We start from the raw sequence: 14,922 nt of genomic DNA, 5'->3' as shown, positions 1-14,922 counted from the left end.
CCCTTGAAGCAGGGACTATTTTCTGACAAGCTACTCATGCATGAAAAACATCCCACCTAATGATACAGGATGTGTGTTGCCTTCCTGTGATGCTGCTTTTCATTTCCTGCTTTATGCCCTCAGAAAGCAACTTCTGAGTGGCAGGCAGGGAGGCCCAAGTATTTGCAGGCAACACATGTCAGTGTGGGCAGAAGACTCAGCTCACGTGCTGGAAGAGTCCAGTAAAAGCAAATGTTGTCAGTCTGGGTGACTCCCTAGGTGCTTGAGCGGGTCCAGAGAAGGGCGACGAAGCTGGTGAGGGGCCTGGAGAACAAGTCCTACGAGGAGCGGCTGAAGGAGCTGGGCTTGTTCAGCCTGGAGAAGAGGAGGCTCAGGGGCGACCTTATTGCTCTTTACAGATACCTTAAAGGAGGCTGTAGTGAGGTGGGGGTTGGCCTGTTCTCCCACGTGACTCGTGACAGGACGAGGGGGAATGAGCTAAAGTTGCGCCAGGGCAGTTTTAGGTTGGATGTTAGGAAGAACTTCTTTACCGAAAGGGTTGTTAGACACTGGAACAGGCTGCCCAGGGAAATGGTGGAGTCACCATCCGTTTAAGTCTATAAAAGACGTTTAGATGTAGAGTTTAGGGATATGGTTTAGTAGGGACTGTTAGCATTAGGTCAGAGGTTGGACTCGATGATCTTGAGGTCTCTTGCAACCTAGAAATTCTGTGATTCTCTGATTCTGTGATTCTGTGACTCTCTGGGGCCCTTTTGGCTACAGGTGACCCAGCTCCTGACTGTGACCCTACCCCTGCTGACACTGCCCTCAGGGAAAACCTGCTGGACTGTTTTGCCTCCTCCTGCTCTGACCCAGGGATGTCTGTACAGGGGGAGAGGTTGTGCAGGGCCCTTTCTGGATCACAAAAGAAAGGCCCAACAGGTCAGTGGCTGTTTTAGTTAGAAGGAATAACAAGATGAATGTACACAGAAAGGAAACCTTTCACGTGCAGGTGATCCTGCCTTCTACCAGCATCGGACAGAGCCGGGTGGGTTTTCCCAAGACACGCAGTGCAGATCCTGTCCATAGAGAATTCCTTCTTCACTCCCATAACTTGATGCCTTTCAATTTTTGCTTTAAAAAATGAATAAAATCATACACCATCTCCTTACATGACGCAAGCTTATTTAATTCATGACACCCACCAGTGATCAGTTGGGGCACTCCAGCACTTTCCTTACCACTGCTACTCAGGCTAACAAATGGGATTCTCAGGCCTTAAGTTCAAGGCCCAAGAAAGCTGACATTGTCTTGTCAAGAGCCCTGGCTCCGGTGCCTTCTGCAAGGCTCCCAGTCCACCTCTCCTCTCTACCACATCAAACCATGTACTTTGCTCAAATGCTGTCCAGAATCTTTGCTGTACAATGTGTCACGTTCATGCACATGTTCCTCCCTTGTGGGCACTTGCCTATACTGGGGCTATGTGGGACAGACTCAGCATTCCCCGCAGCAGCCCCTAGAGTGCTGTGCTCTGCACTTGGAGATAGAACAGCATTGCCATCACACCAACATTGGGGCTATAGTGGAGCAGTGGTGACACAGCATCAAGACTCTCTCCAAGCCCCCCAAAGCCAGGAGGTGGGGGGTGGGCACGAGGTTGGGAGGGGACATCACCAGGGCAGCAGACCTAAACCAACCAAAGGGATATTCCTTACTGCATGATTTCACACTCAGCAGGAAAGATGTGAAAGGGGAAGGAAAAACAGGGGTGGGCATACTGAGTCAGTGCTTCCAAACACTTCGACGAACATCACTTGCTGATGGGAAGTGGAGTATAATTTTCTCTCAGTTTGTTTCCAAACACCCTTCACTCTTTAGTATTATAATTATTCTTCCTTTTTCATTTAATTATATTATCCCTATCTACACTTGTAAGCCCTTTAGCTTAAATCACATTCTCTGCGCACATCTTGCTTTCAGCAGGGGGTGTGAGAGAGCTGTGTGGTGGATGTTTAGTTGGCAAGAAGAGAGCAAGAAGGAACCTGAGAACAGCTGAACAATCACAGAACAAAAACAGCCCAGAAGTGCCCACAGCACATATGCTGGAATGCAGCCTTCTGTATCTGAAGCCCTCTTTCTCCTGAGCCTAAGAAGTTCATTGCCAATGTCAGTCCCCAACAAGGATAGGCCCACAACAGTTTGGATCCTTTCTATAATTCTGTACCACAGGATTTAGAGTGTAAGAACATGGTGGCAGTCACCCCTCCCTGCCTCTCCAGGCTAGGACACAGCTACACTCCCCATGGCTAGAGAGTTCAAAAGGATGGCGTTAGCCTTATGTACAGGGTGGAAAGGCTGAGAAATCCTGCCATCCTTGTGCAGGCCCAGCCCTGCGTGGATCTACTGCCGGTGCAGTGTCAGTGGTGTGTGGGGTGGGACAGAGGTCCCCCATGGGGAAACCAATGCCACACATACATCTGTGACTCATGGGCCTGGTGCTGAGTCATGCGGGGCCTGAAACCTTGGGCAGAAGTGGCATCGAACGAGAGGAACATGGGTCCTGGTGTTGCTGTGCTGTGGGAGGAAGGACAGACCCTGTGGGTGCCACACAGAAAGCCAAACAGACGTGTATTGTCTACTCCCACCTCACAGGGGGATTCAAAGGAAACAGAGCTGAACTCTGGAGATGAAGCATACTTAGTCCGGGGCTAATGCGTGCAATTTCAGAAATGGGTAGGTTTGGTTATATGGATGAAATATACATGGAAGAAATATTTACCCTGAAGGCGATCAAGTCCTGGAGCAGATTGCCTAAGAGATGCTATTGGAGCTCCACCCTCTGAAAAGTTCAGACTTTGCCTGGACTTGATCCTAAGCAACCTGATCTGATGAGACCCGCTCTGAAAACAGGGTTGGACTACGTGCGTGCTGGAGGTGCAGCCTGTGATCCTCTGGAGGAGGATCATGCACAGTCACCACATATCAGCCTTGGAGGGATGCTGTTGACAGATCAGTGTTTCTGTTAATTCCCAGGGTGACCCTTGATCACGTAGCGATATCATTCATGATATCAAAAGCGGGTAGAGGGAACAGCACTCATGCACACTGCTGCTCATGTCAAAAGATGCATGAATTCATGGGTGCACTCACAGACACTCCTGGATGCATACTGAAGTATATTTGGGCACACACAGAGATAGTTGTGCACACAGTGAAGAAAACAAATACTGCTCTCCTGAAATGCAGGGTTCTGATTTTACTTTCTACTCTCTCTGAAGGAACATCCTGGCTTGCTGAGGCCCTGCTGTGTTTTACCTCCAGAAGATATCGAGTGGTGGAAGGCAAGGAATCCTGAGCAGCAACTCTATCTCCTTCCCACAGGAGTGAGGGGAACATCTAGAGAGAGGTTTCTTCTGTTGCTGCTGGGTTTGTCTGAGAGCTGAGAGCTGCTGCTCTTTATTCTGGACTCAGATATCTACCTCTTGATCCAGGCTGGGAATACACTCAAGTGTGGTGCCCAAACAGCCCATGCATCCTTCTGTGTAGTTTGTCTTTGGAAACCTCTCATTCACTGACATGTGCCATGTCTTGGTCAGGACGCCTCTTTATGGACAATTTACTTTTCCAGCTGTGTGGTCTGGCTCCCCTTCCTCCACTAGTGGGCCTAAACTGGGATGTCCTCTTCACACTCATGGCCTATGACCAAGCTGTGTGCATCTGCCACCCACTGCAGAACTCCAGTCTGGTGGGAGGCCTGTGGGCTGAGCTCCTGCTCCCCTCCTTGGCACAAGCGGCGCTCACCCTTTTTTTGCCCTGCTCTGGCCCTACACAATCGCAGCTCCTTCTGGGACTCGCTGTCAGTCATGCAGCTGCCTTCTGCAGAGAGCTTCTGGACTGCTGTGCTCCTTGAATACAACAGCACCACCAGTTTTCCTGTGCTCCTTGAGCTCCTGCAGGGTGCTCCTGGTCTCCTTCTGAGTGTAGACATGTGAGGAGACACAAGACACAGTATGCTCACTCACACTTCCCTGCACTTGTATCATGCCGGGGGCTACGTTCCCTCCTCTATACCCACCCCATTGTCAACTACTACCGCAACAAAGTGGTATCCATCTTCTCCAGGGCTGTGATGCCCCTGCTCCATGCACCAATCTGCAGCCTAGGGACGAAGAAAATGAAGGAAGCAATGCGAAACCTGAGAAACAGAGGGAGGTTGTTTCTTTGTTTCCTCTGCTGTGTTCGCTGTCTCTGCTTTCAGGGCCATGTGGTTTTCTCTACTCTCTTCTGCAATGGAGGTCTTGGGGAAACTGCCATCACTGCTTCCACAGCAGCCCTTATTTTCTTTCTTACCTTTCAGCTCCTCCCTCCTTGTTTCCTACCCTAGAAGCAGCCCTTCAGCACTTGGGAGGAGGGCCGAGAGAAAGAACTGCAGGAAGCTGGAAACAACACACACGGATACAAACCTGACTGATAGATGATGAGGAAGGAAGAGAAGAGATCAAATGCGGGCAGTCACAACACCAGTTGGTGGCCTATCAAGAAGGCCACAGCTTGGGCCTTGCACCTCCTACAGCTGTGGGCTAGGACACACGCTGGGGTGGGTGCAGGACAGACCTATACAACCCCATGAGGGGACGTGCAGGGAAATGGGAGCCGGGAGGAGCACACTAGGGCAGACAGAGCAGGGTGTAAAAGGGGCTGCAGCCTGTACTTGCGTGGCTGGGCCCTGCACATGAGCACCGCTGTCTGTCCTGTCCTCTTCTGGAATATTTCCTTACGTCTCCATAATCTCGCTCTGCCCCATGCACACATGTGCTGCAAGGAGAACGTAGCAATTCCTCATGGAGTAGCAGAAGTGGATTTGATGCTCGCTGCTGGAGTCAGACTCAGCGCGAGGACATCCCTGCCCTGTGCTGTCAGCTGCTGGAGCCAGGGGTCCCCCAAGCAGGGAAAGGGGGTCTCAGCCTCCAGGAAAATGTGGCAAGTCCATTTGGGGGCTCCAAAAGCAGCTACTGGGGGTACTGGCCTGGGTGTATCTTCCCCAAATGGGCATGCTTGTCCCTGCCTGTGTGTCTCCCAGGTACATGCTCAGCTACTATTGCCGTGAAGCCTGTAAATGGGAAAGTGGCAACTGTGCCCCTCAATCTGGGTAGAGACACTCGACCGATGATGACAGCTCAATGGGCAGTGCCAGACAGCAGGGCCCCGTACGGTTTGGGGTGCTGTTGGGGCACTGTGTCCCCGGACCCGTTCCTGCTGCTGGCTTTCCACACCTGCAGCAGTGCCGGCCACAGCTGTGATACCAGCGCACCACAGCACCAAGTTCCCAGGCCCAGCCCGGCCTGACCCGTTGCCCTCCACTGGGGACGCTTCAGGCAGGCAGCTGCTTTCTCCTCTCCCCCTTCTCTCCTCTCTCCCTACTCATCTCCTACCACGTTCACTGCCCTCCTCTCCCCTTCCCACTCCCAAAGGAGATGCCGTAGCAGACGGGCAGCTGCTGTCTCCGCTCCCTCTCCCTTTCGCTCCCGCTCCCACTCCCACTCCCTCTCCCTCTGCCTCTCCTATCCCGGGCTGGGCTGCAGGACGGGCAGAGCCCCGCGGGCAGCAGCCGAAGCCCTGCCCGCCCACAGGCGCCCACCACTCGCAGCCCGGGCCAGCCCCCGAGCGGCCCCCGAGCGGCCCCGGGGCGGAGCTGGCGGCGCCGGGCGGCGGCGGCGGGGAGGAGGCGCCGCGGGCGGAGCAGAGCCAGGGCTGGCGGGGGCAGCGCGGCGCGGGCGGCGGAGTGGCGGGATGCGGCAGGGCCGGGCCGCAGGGCTGGCGGCGCTGGCCGCGGTGCTCCTGGGTGCGCGGGGCTGCCGGCGCCGGGGACGGGACGGGACGGGGCTGCCCTCGCTTCTGGCCCGCCGGCTTCTTCCGGACCTCGCTCCCCTCTGGCCTCCCTCTGCAGCCATCCCGCCTGCCTCCAGCGAGCTCAGCCGGCCGTTGCCTCCCACCTTGCCTTGCTCCCTGCCTTCCTCCTCTCCTTTCGGCACGTCCCCACTCATTCCTGCCTGCTTCCCTTCTCCTCCTGGCTCGGACTCTTCTCCCAAACAGTCCTGCTCCGACTTGGTCCGCTAATAACCATTCCCAGTGAAATGCCTTTGTATGCTTCCTTCTGAGAAAAAGCTCACATCAGCTGTCAACTGTTTTCTTCTCCCCTCTCCCCCTGCGTGACATTTTCGGTGCAGGAAAGACATTTTCTGAGTTTTCTCCTGCTTTCTTTCTCGGCAGTGCCTGTGGGCAGAGCCCAGGTGCACCAGGAGCCATGGGCACAGACCACCGAGGGCACCGGCATCAACATCACCTGCTCACACCCCAACATGCAGACTGGTGACTACATCTACTGGTACCGTCATCTCCCGGGCCAAGGACCCGCATCCCTAGTGTTCGGTACTACAGGCTCCAAAGCACTGACGGACCTGCCGGGGTGGCTCGTGGTGGCAGCAGACCGCCGGTCCAGCGCCCTGTGGCTCACCGAGCCCCGTCTTCGGGACGCGGCGGTGTATTACTGCGCCCTGAGAGCCACGGGGAGGGGAGCCGGGGCTGCGGCCGTGCAGGAACCGTGGCGGGCGGGGCCGGGCGTGTGTGGCGGGGGCGAGGCAGGGGCACAGCCCCCAGGGGGCGCTGCCGCTCCGCCCGCCAGGACCACCTCGTCCCGCAGCCGCGGGGGTTCCCCCGCCAGCCCGGCCCCTCCAAGGCACTTCGGTTCTGCTGAAAGGGTCTGGAGCCTGGGTGCAGCTGAGCGGAGATGGCAGCAGCCTGGCAGAGGTGTGTGCAGGGAAGAGGCACTGAAACACAGCCCCTTTCTCCTGAGCTCTCCTTTTCTTCACGCTGCAACAATCTCCCTCAGTTTCTCCCAAATTCAGGCCCAAACAAGGACCGAATCAGGACAGTTTGGATCCTTGGTTTAATTCAGGGTAACAATGTTTGGAGTGCCTCAGCGTGGCTGTCCATCGATGACCTTGGGATGTATAGGAGAAGCAGACTGCTGTGAGGTTCCTGAGAGTGCCTATCAGTCAGGGTTTTTCCGCCCCTGGACACTGCCAGGTTCTTCTGGGAGTCAGTGCTGGAGACAGGCCTATTTCCTCACACTTGTCATTAAAGGCCTGCCAGCATTGTCTCAGAAATGCATCGCAGAGGGGACAGATTCCCATCCAACCCATGTCTGGCTGGTTCTCCTGAAGGCAAAGGGGCAGCTTCACACGTCGTATTTCAGAGCAAATGTGTTTTCTCAGCGTAGTGGGTGTCTCATCCAAGCTAATCTGCCTTGTTCAAACACAGAGGCAGATCACAACCACACTTTTATCTGTTTGCCAATGACATGCACCCAGAACTACACACAAGGTTTATATATTGCTAACAGTGTCCTGGGGCATTCAAGGTAGGCAATACACAGCAGAGCAATTAAGAAACCAATGTCTCCAGGAACTACCAGTCATGTTTTGGGTTGCAACATGGGCCAAGCCCTTCCAGGGCAATGGGCCATCCCAACAAAGCAGAAATGTTTGTCAGAGCTCTGCCTGGGTCTCTTTCCTGTGGTCTACCCCACACCTTAGCCCTGGCAGTGCCACAGCTTCACCTGGGCTAAATTGGTTGCATTCTCTTGCAGCTGTGGCTGATTCCATTCCTCTGACACCAGGAAAGACAAAGGGTTTACCCCAGCGCACCTTTGGCTCATCTCTCTTGCCTGCATTGCTGATTCCTTCTGGACATGACAAGGCTGTACCAAGCAGGGCCATACATGAATCCATAAGGAAACATCTTTGTAACTGAGCAGGGACTGGGTGCCCTTCTGATGGGACCTGTTATAGATGTAACCAGGCTCTAATGAGATACTGATGAGAGATATCATGGGGCTGCAAAGCACTGACAGGAAAAATGTCTGCCAGCAGTCAAGCAGGGCCTGGAAACAATGGGCATCCTTGAAGTGCAACTGGGTAACAGAGAGCTGCACACATCCTGAACATAGCCTCTACATAACCAAAAGAAGAAACAGAGAAACAACTTGCCTGAGCAGGAGCAAAGCAAATGGTCAGGAAAAGTGGAAATGAGCGTGAGGAAGTCCCTGTGAGTGCACGTCCTGCACCTGAGGTAAGCTGTTGCATGCTTGGGGGCAAGTGGGCACCCTAGAGCAGCGTGGGGGCATGCAAACTGCCTGCTGTCTTTGCACTGACCCAACCCATATGGGTTCAGGGTCCTCAGGGACTAGAGATTTACGTGTATGGTCCATGATGGGGAACACCAATGCTGACTTGTGGAAGGGGATCAGCCCTGCATGTGTGCCATCACCTGGGCCCTGCCAAGTGCTGTGCTGGGGGCAGTTGGGCCTCATGGGACACATGTTCCTGCCGCACATGCCCATTTGTGCTGGCCATAGCCCTGAGGTAGGGCAAACAAGGGAAGATGAGGGTGGAGTAGAAGCAGTGGGGCATCCCTGCACTTATTCCACCCATTCCCCACATCTGCCATCCATCTTCTGTCCCCACCTGCTTCCCCAGCACAGCACTGTCCTGAGCAAGAAGAAGCCCGTTCCTAAGAGCCTACAGGGTGCCAAGCCTCCACAGCCTCCCACAGACTCGTAGCTTCTTCTGTGAGGACAGCAGAGGTTGTGCTCTCTGTTTGCAGGACAGGGGGGAGCTGTGGGCAGAGATGCTGCAAGGCAAGGGTAGATTGCCCCTTGCTCTGTGAAAGTGAGGAATGTCTTCTTCAGCTCCAACAGGCATTGTCCAAGAGCAATGAAGTCCCTCTGCAGCATGTCACAACCTCCCATTGTTCTGGGAGTGGGGAAAAGGCTCCTTAAACACCCATCTTATACCCACCAAAGGCAAGACAATTCTCGCTGGGCGGCTCAGGAGGGCATACGCAGAGGGAAGAAACATCCACAGCCAAGGCTGGGTTGCCGGAAACTTTAATGAGTGTACAGAGGAAAAGGAGGTCACTCTGAGCAGAGGCCCTTCAGTGCAGGGATCTCCAGGGCCTACTGAGAGACATGGGCTGAATTTTCAGAAATCTCAGACTAGCCCCTGGTCAGGCTCCTGCCAATGTTTGCCAGAGGAGGTGAGGAAGGTCAGTCATTCTGAAAGCAATGGCCTGAAGACTCCTTCTTCTGTTGTCCAGCACCATGGTCCTGCTGGAACCCCAGGGCCATGGGCAGTGCCTTTAGCAGGGCAGGCATCTTCTGCCACAGTAGCGGCTGGAAATGCCTGAGAGATCACAGCACCCGGAGGTGATGGGGACTCCGTCACAGCTGAGGATGCTGCCAACGGCAGCAGAGGTGGAGGATCCCACAACGGTGTTCTGCGGGAAGGAGCTGAGGATGGGGCCGGGCAGGGTCACCACTACGGGAGAGGGCTCAATGATGACGGTGGAGTTCTGGCACTGCCTGACGCAGGGCTCGTTGCAGCTGCTGGCCAGCGGGGTCGGGCCACAGGGCCGGCATGGCAGGCACTGGTTGTAGCAGGACATGTCTTGGGCTGGAGATGCACCTGGGAGAGAGGGCAGAGAGGAAGCAGAGCATATGGTGAGGAGCAGCCCCATTATCCCACCACAAAGGAGCTAAGGCAACTGGTGAGGGTGGATGTGGAGGCTGTGCCAGGAGGTTCATGGTCTTCATCGCTTTGTACTGACAGGGCCCTTCAAAGCGCAGGCTGATCCAATGAGACAATCACGTTGCACATAACCCAAAAGGCTACCTCTGCACCATGTCACAGCCTCTCTCTACACAGAACGTCTCTCTCCACCCCTCTCCCATGGGAAGGAACTCCAAGGCCCAGCATAGCTCTGAACCACCACCAGATGAGATGTCTATTAATGCAAGATCCCTTCCACTTGAGAAGAGGAGGAGAGAGGGCTTCAGACTCACCTGGTTACCAAGGAGGATGAGGCAACAGAATTGGATGAGAGAGCAGAGAGCTGGGCTGCCTTTTATACTGGTACTTCATTGCCGCAGGCCCAGAGGCACCCTTGGCAGAGGTAACAATTTTCTGACAAGCTCATCTTGAATGCAAACCATCCCAACAAATGATATGGGCTGTGCACTGGTTTCCTGCACTGCTGCCTTTTCATTTCCAGATCTAGGCCATGGCCATTCTGCAGTGATGGTTTCTTTAGAGTGATGGCATGAAATGTCCAAGGATTTCTAGGGCAGGAATGCATCAGTGAGGGCAGAAGACTCACTGAAAGTGCTGGATGGGTCCCCTCTGATCATCTTCATGGCTCTGCTCTGAACCCACTTGAACAGCTCTATATCTTTCTCATGCTGGGGGCCCCAAAGCTGAACACAGCACTCCAGGTCAGGTCTCACTGAAGCGGAGCACAGGCCGTGAATCACCTCCCTCCACATTCTGGACATGCTTCTGTCAAGGCAGACAAGCATGGAAACAAAGCTTCTTTCCTTGGCCAAATTCAACTCTGGCTTCGATTTAGCTCTCCTAACTTGATTCCTATCTTGCCTCATCAGACTATGTATCTATATTCTTTCCAATTTACCTGTCCTTGCTCCTACCCTCTATGGCCTTCTCTGTCATGTTTGAGTTCAGCCAGTTGCTCCATGTTCATCCATGCAGGTCTCCTGGCATTTTGCCTGACTCCCTCTTTGGTGGGATGCATCACTCCTGAACTTGGAGGAGATGATCCTTGAATATTAACCAGCCTTCTTGGGCACACCTCCCTTTCAGGGCTTTGTATCATGGTACTCAACCAAGCAGATGCCTGAGCAGACCAAAGTCTGCTCTCCAGAAGTCCAGGGCAGCAAGTTTCTTGTGCTTCCTCCTCGCTGTGCTCAGGAACCTCAATTCCACCATTTCACAGTCACTGCAACCAAGGCTGCCCTTGAGCTTCACAGTCCCACCAACCCCAGGTACTACGAGAACGAGGTCCATAATATAGCACCTGTCCTTGTAGGCTCACCTTTTTCACTCACCTGAGTGCCTGGTTGCTTTTGTTCACACATCTGCTCTTGTCTTGTGACAACCACTGTGCAGCTAGCTTTGAACAGGCCAAAGTCTGCTCTCCAGAAGTCCAGGGCAGTTTCTTGTGCTTCCTTCCTCCAGCCCCTTCAGTTCTGTGATTCTATAGCAGAGGCCGTGAATCACCTCCCTCCACCTTCTGGTCATGCTTCTGTCAAGGCAGACAAGCATGGAAACAAAGCTGCATTCCATGGCCAAATTCAATTCTGTCTTCCATTAAGCTCTCCTAACTTGATTCCAAACTTGTCACCTTGTGCACTCACCTGAGTGCCCGGTTGCTTTTGTTCACACATCTGCTCTTGTCTTGTGACAACCACTGTGCAGCTGGCTTTGTGTGAAGGCACGTGGGTGCAGAGATTTGTCCAGGACTCCATGCAGGTATAGATGAGCACATGCGTGTCCTTGTTTCCCCTTTATCACGAGGGAATGTGCACAGTTGTAGCACTCTCCTGTGCTCTTTGCATGAGTCCTGCAGGGGAGCGGGTTCCCATGGTCAGAAGGAGCCTGAGAGCAGCTGAACGCAGATGGCACCAGCCTCTCAGAGGTGTGTGCAGGGAAGAGGCACTGGAAAATACAGCTCCTTTCTCCTGAGCCCTCCTTTTCCTCCCGCTGCAACAATCACCCTCTGTTCCTGCCAACTTCAGGCCCAAACAAGGACCATATCAGGACAGTTTGGATCCTTGGTTTAATTCAGGATAGCAACGTTTGGAGTGCCTCTGAGTGACTGTCCATCGTTGACCTTGGGATGTACAGGAAAAGCAGACTGCTGTAAGGCTCCTGATAGTGTCTGTCAGTCAGAGATTTCCAACCCTGGACACTGCCAGGTCCTCCTGGGAGTCAGTGCTGAAGCCAGGCCTATCTCCTCTCACTTGTCTATAAAGGCCTGCCAGCATTGTCTCAGAAATACATCGGAAAGCAGGCAGATTCTCATGCACCCCATGTTAGACTGGTTCTCCTGAAGGCAAAGGGACAGCTGTCACTCCTCCACATGTGGGATTTCACAGCAAAGGGATCACACAGTGGCAAGAGTAAATTGATCCACCCCTTGCACCAGAGGAATGCTCAGCGTTTGGAGTGCTTCAGCATGGCTGCCCATCAAGCACAGTTTTCATAGTTCCTGGGAGCCCTTCCTGCAGGCCTGAGCCTGCAGCTTTGGCATGGAGGGCACCTTCTGCCTGAGTAGCAGCTGGCAGTGCCAGACACCCAGTCCTGCTGAATGCTTTCATTAGGGCCACAAGCAGTCGGAAGGAGGGCACCCTCGGTCATTTTGTGCCTGGTCCCCAACCGGGGCACACAGGTGGTGACTGCGTAGGTCACAAATGTGCTGTGGAGATTACAGGCTGGCTGGAGAAAGGGGCTGACCAGAACCTCATTTTGGTGCAAAGGAGCAAAGAAAAGGATTTTCCTCTTGGGCAGGAAGCACCCCCAGAGTAATTCAGGATGGGGGCTGGCTGCCAAGGAAGCAAACCCTCAGGAAAGGCTTTTGGGTGCAGGAGGCACCCAGCCACACACGAGCCAGCAGCGCGCCCTTGCAGCAAAGGCAGCCAATGACCTGCGGAGCTGGGGGGGCCAGGGGGTGCCCCGCAGTGCGTGGGGCCGGGCAGGTGGGGCGTGGGCGAGGCGGGGGCACAGCCACAGCCAGGCCGCGTGGGGTCGCTGCCGGTGCTTGGAAGTCCCCTTGCAGCGCCTGGAGTTAAACAGCACGGGCCCGAGGGAGCCTCAGAACAACCACACTGGGTTTCCTCCATTCTCTTTAGTGGTCTCTTTTTAAGAGCTTGTTGTACAGGTTTCTTCCTAAGCCCAAATCCAGGACCTCTGGCGCTGAGATGATGTCCTGGCAATACAACAAATATCTGTGCTGGACACTCACTCTAATGACACATATTGGAACCTTGGATCTTGCCAAAGAACTGAGTTGTAGAGGAGTTTGCTGCACTAGCCAGCGCTGCTGAAGGTCTGCCCTTGGTGCAGGATTCACTCCCGTCTGTGTGTGCAGAGGTGCTGACTGCTGAGCAGAGGGCTGTGGTGGGGCGTCCTTCCCTGCCAACTTGAGAGAACATGGCTTTTCCGAGGGGGTTGTGGGGAAGGGGTGGGGGAAGCAATCCCATCTTCATTGACAGCAGAGGTGGGTGCAGACCTCTGTGTCTGGGGCTGGGTTCTGGATTGGAGGGGAAGGCCACTGGGGATTCTTGCCCCTTGCTGGTGTTATATATGGAGTGGTAATTCGAGTTGAGAAGATGGTTGATATTAATAAAGAAGGGGAAGATGTGGGAATGTGGCCATGGAGGCTGGAAAGCCCCGTGGTTGAGATAACATTAGACTCTTAACGATGATGCCATCAGGAATATAAAAGAGTTTAGAGGGAACAAAGAAGGGTGATTCAGGAGACTCCATGCAGTCTCTAGTACTTGTTCTCCAGCCCTTAAGGCATGGAAATTTCTGGGTGTTTGCTGTTGTTGTTATATTCAAAGTTGTTTGACCAATGAAAAGTTGTTTTGAGAAGAACTGCTGTAGAGAGAAGGGTGTAAGAGGGGAGCCTGCCCTCAAGATAATAAAAAAAAAAAAAAAAAAGAAAAAAAAAAGAAAAAAAAGAAGGCAACACGATGAAGTTATGTCATCAGTAAAGGAGCAGAAAGAAGGAATGAAAAGGAACAGGCTAGCAGAACAGAGACCAGGACTGGAACAGGCACACTGATCTCCTCATGAAGATAGGTTCGGCAAATCTCAGAAAACTGCTCAAAGAAGCTCGTACAGAAAGTTGCTGGAAATAGGCGCACCAGAGCTGGAAAGAAGATAAAGCTGAGAGAAGCGGACCCGCACACACAAGTGCCCCTTGCTGGTAAGCAGTTGCACATTATGGGGAATCATACGTCCTTTGGAACAAAGACAGTCCTGGTAACCTTACAGTTTATTCTCCTTATTAAAAATCAGACGGTTTATGATCCTGAAATATGGGACCAAACTGAGGTCAAGGCGTGGGACTCTGCTAGTAAAAACGACAAGGTTGCAGTGGGATTGCTTGGCACCTGGCAAGCAGTCTCTGAGGATTTAAAGAGCCACGTGGGGCCACAATCTATGATACTGGCCCCGCTGCTGCTACAGCCGTCAAAGGCTTTTGCTGTTATGCCCAAAAGTGACTTGGACGTGCCTTTTGACCAAGGCTTATTGGCCTTGAATGGAGTCAAATCCAGCTGGAGGCTAGTCACTAGTGGCGTCCCCCAGGGCTCAGTACTAGGGCCAGTTCTCTTTAATATCTTTATTGATGATGTGGAAGAGAGGATCGAGTGCACCCTCAGTAAGTTTGCAGATGACACCAAGTTAGGTGCATGTGTCGATCTGCTCGAGGAAGGAAGGCTCTGCAGAATGATTTGGATGAGCTGAGGTCAACCGTATGAAGTTCAACAAGGCCAAGTGCCGGGTCCTGCACCTGGGGCACAACAACCCCAAGCAGAGATACAGGCTGGGAGATGCGTGCTTGGAAAGCTGCCTGGCAGAGAAGGACCTGGGAGTATTGGTTGATAGTCGGCTGAATATGAGCCAGCAGTGTGCTCAGGTGGCCAAGGAGGCCAACAGCATCCTGGCTTGCATAAGCAGTGTGACCAGCAGGTCTAGGGAAGTGATCGTCCCCCTGTACTCGGCTCTGGTGAGGCCACACCTTGAGTACTGTGTTCAGTTTGGGGCCCCTCACTACAAGAAGGGCATGGAGGTGCCTGAGCAAGTGCAGAGAAGGGCAACGAAGCTGGTGAGGGGTCTGGAGAACAAGTCTTACGAGGAGCAGCTGAGGGAGCTGGGCTTGTTCAGCCTGGAGAAGAGGAGGCTCAGGGGTGACCATATCACTCTCTACAGGTACCTTAAAGGAGGCTGTAGCAAGGTGGGGGTTGGTCTGTTCTCCCACGTGTCTGGTAACAGGTCAAGGGGGAATGGGCTAAAGTTGCGC

General features: G+C 53.6%; 1 pseudogene across 1 annotated transcript; it reads right to left on the bottom strand.

The window, feature by feature from the left end:
* Positions 1-9,177: 9,177 nt before the first annotated feature.
* Positions 9,178-9,959, bottom strand: LOC311218531 (feather keratin Cos2-3-like; annotated as a pseudogene). Its single transcript has 2 exons — positions 9,881-9,959; positions 9,178-9,485 (listed from the first exon to the last, which is right to left on the bottom strand). The product of its transcript is annotated as a feather keratin Cos2-3-like (transcript).
* Positions 9,960-14,922: the final 4,963 nt, after the last annotated feature.

This window comes from Netta rufina (genome assembly GCF_964035555.1).
Source record: "Netta rufina genome assembly, chromosome: 24".
NCBI lineage: Eukaryota > Metazoa > Chordata > Aves > Anseriformes > Anatidae > Netta > Netta rufina.
This window is presented reverse-complemented; position numbering and strand designations above follow the sequence as displayed.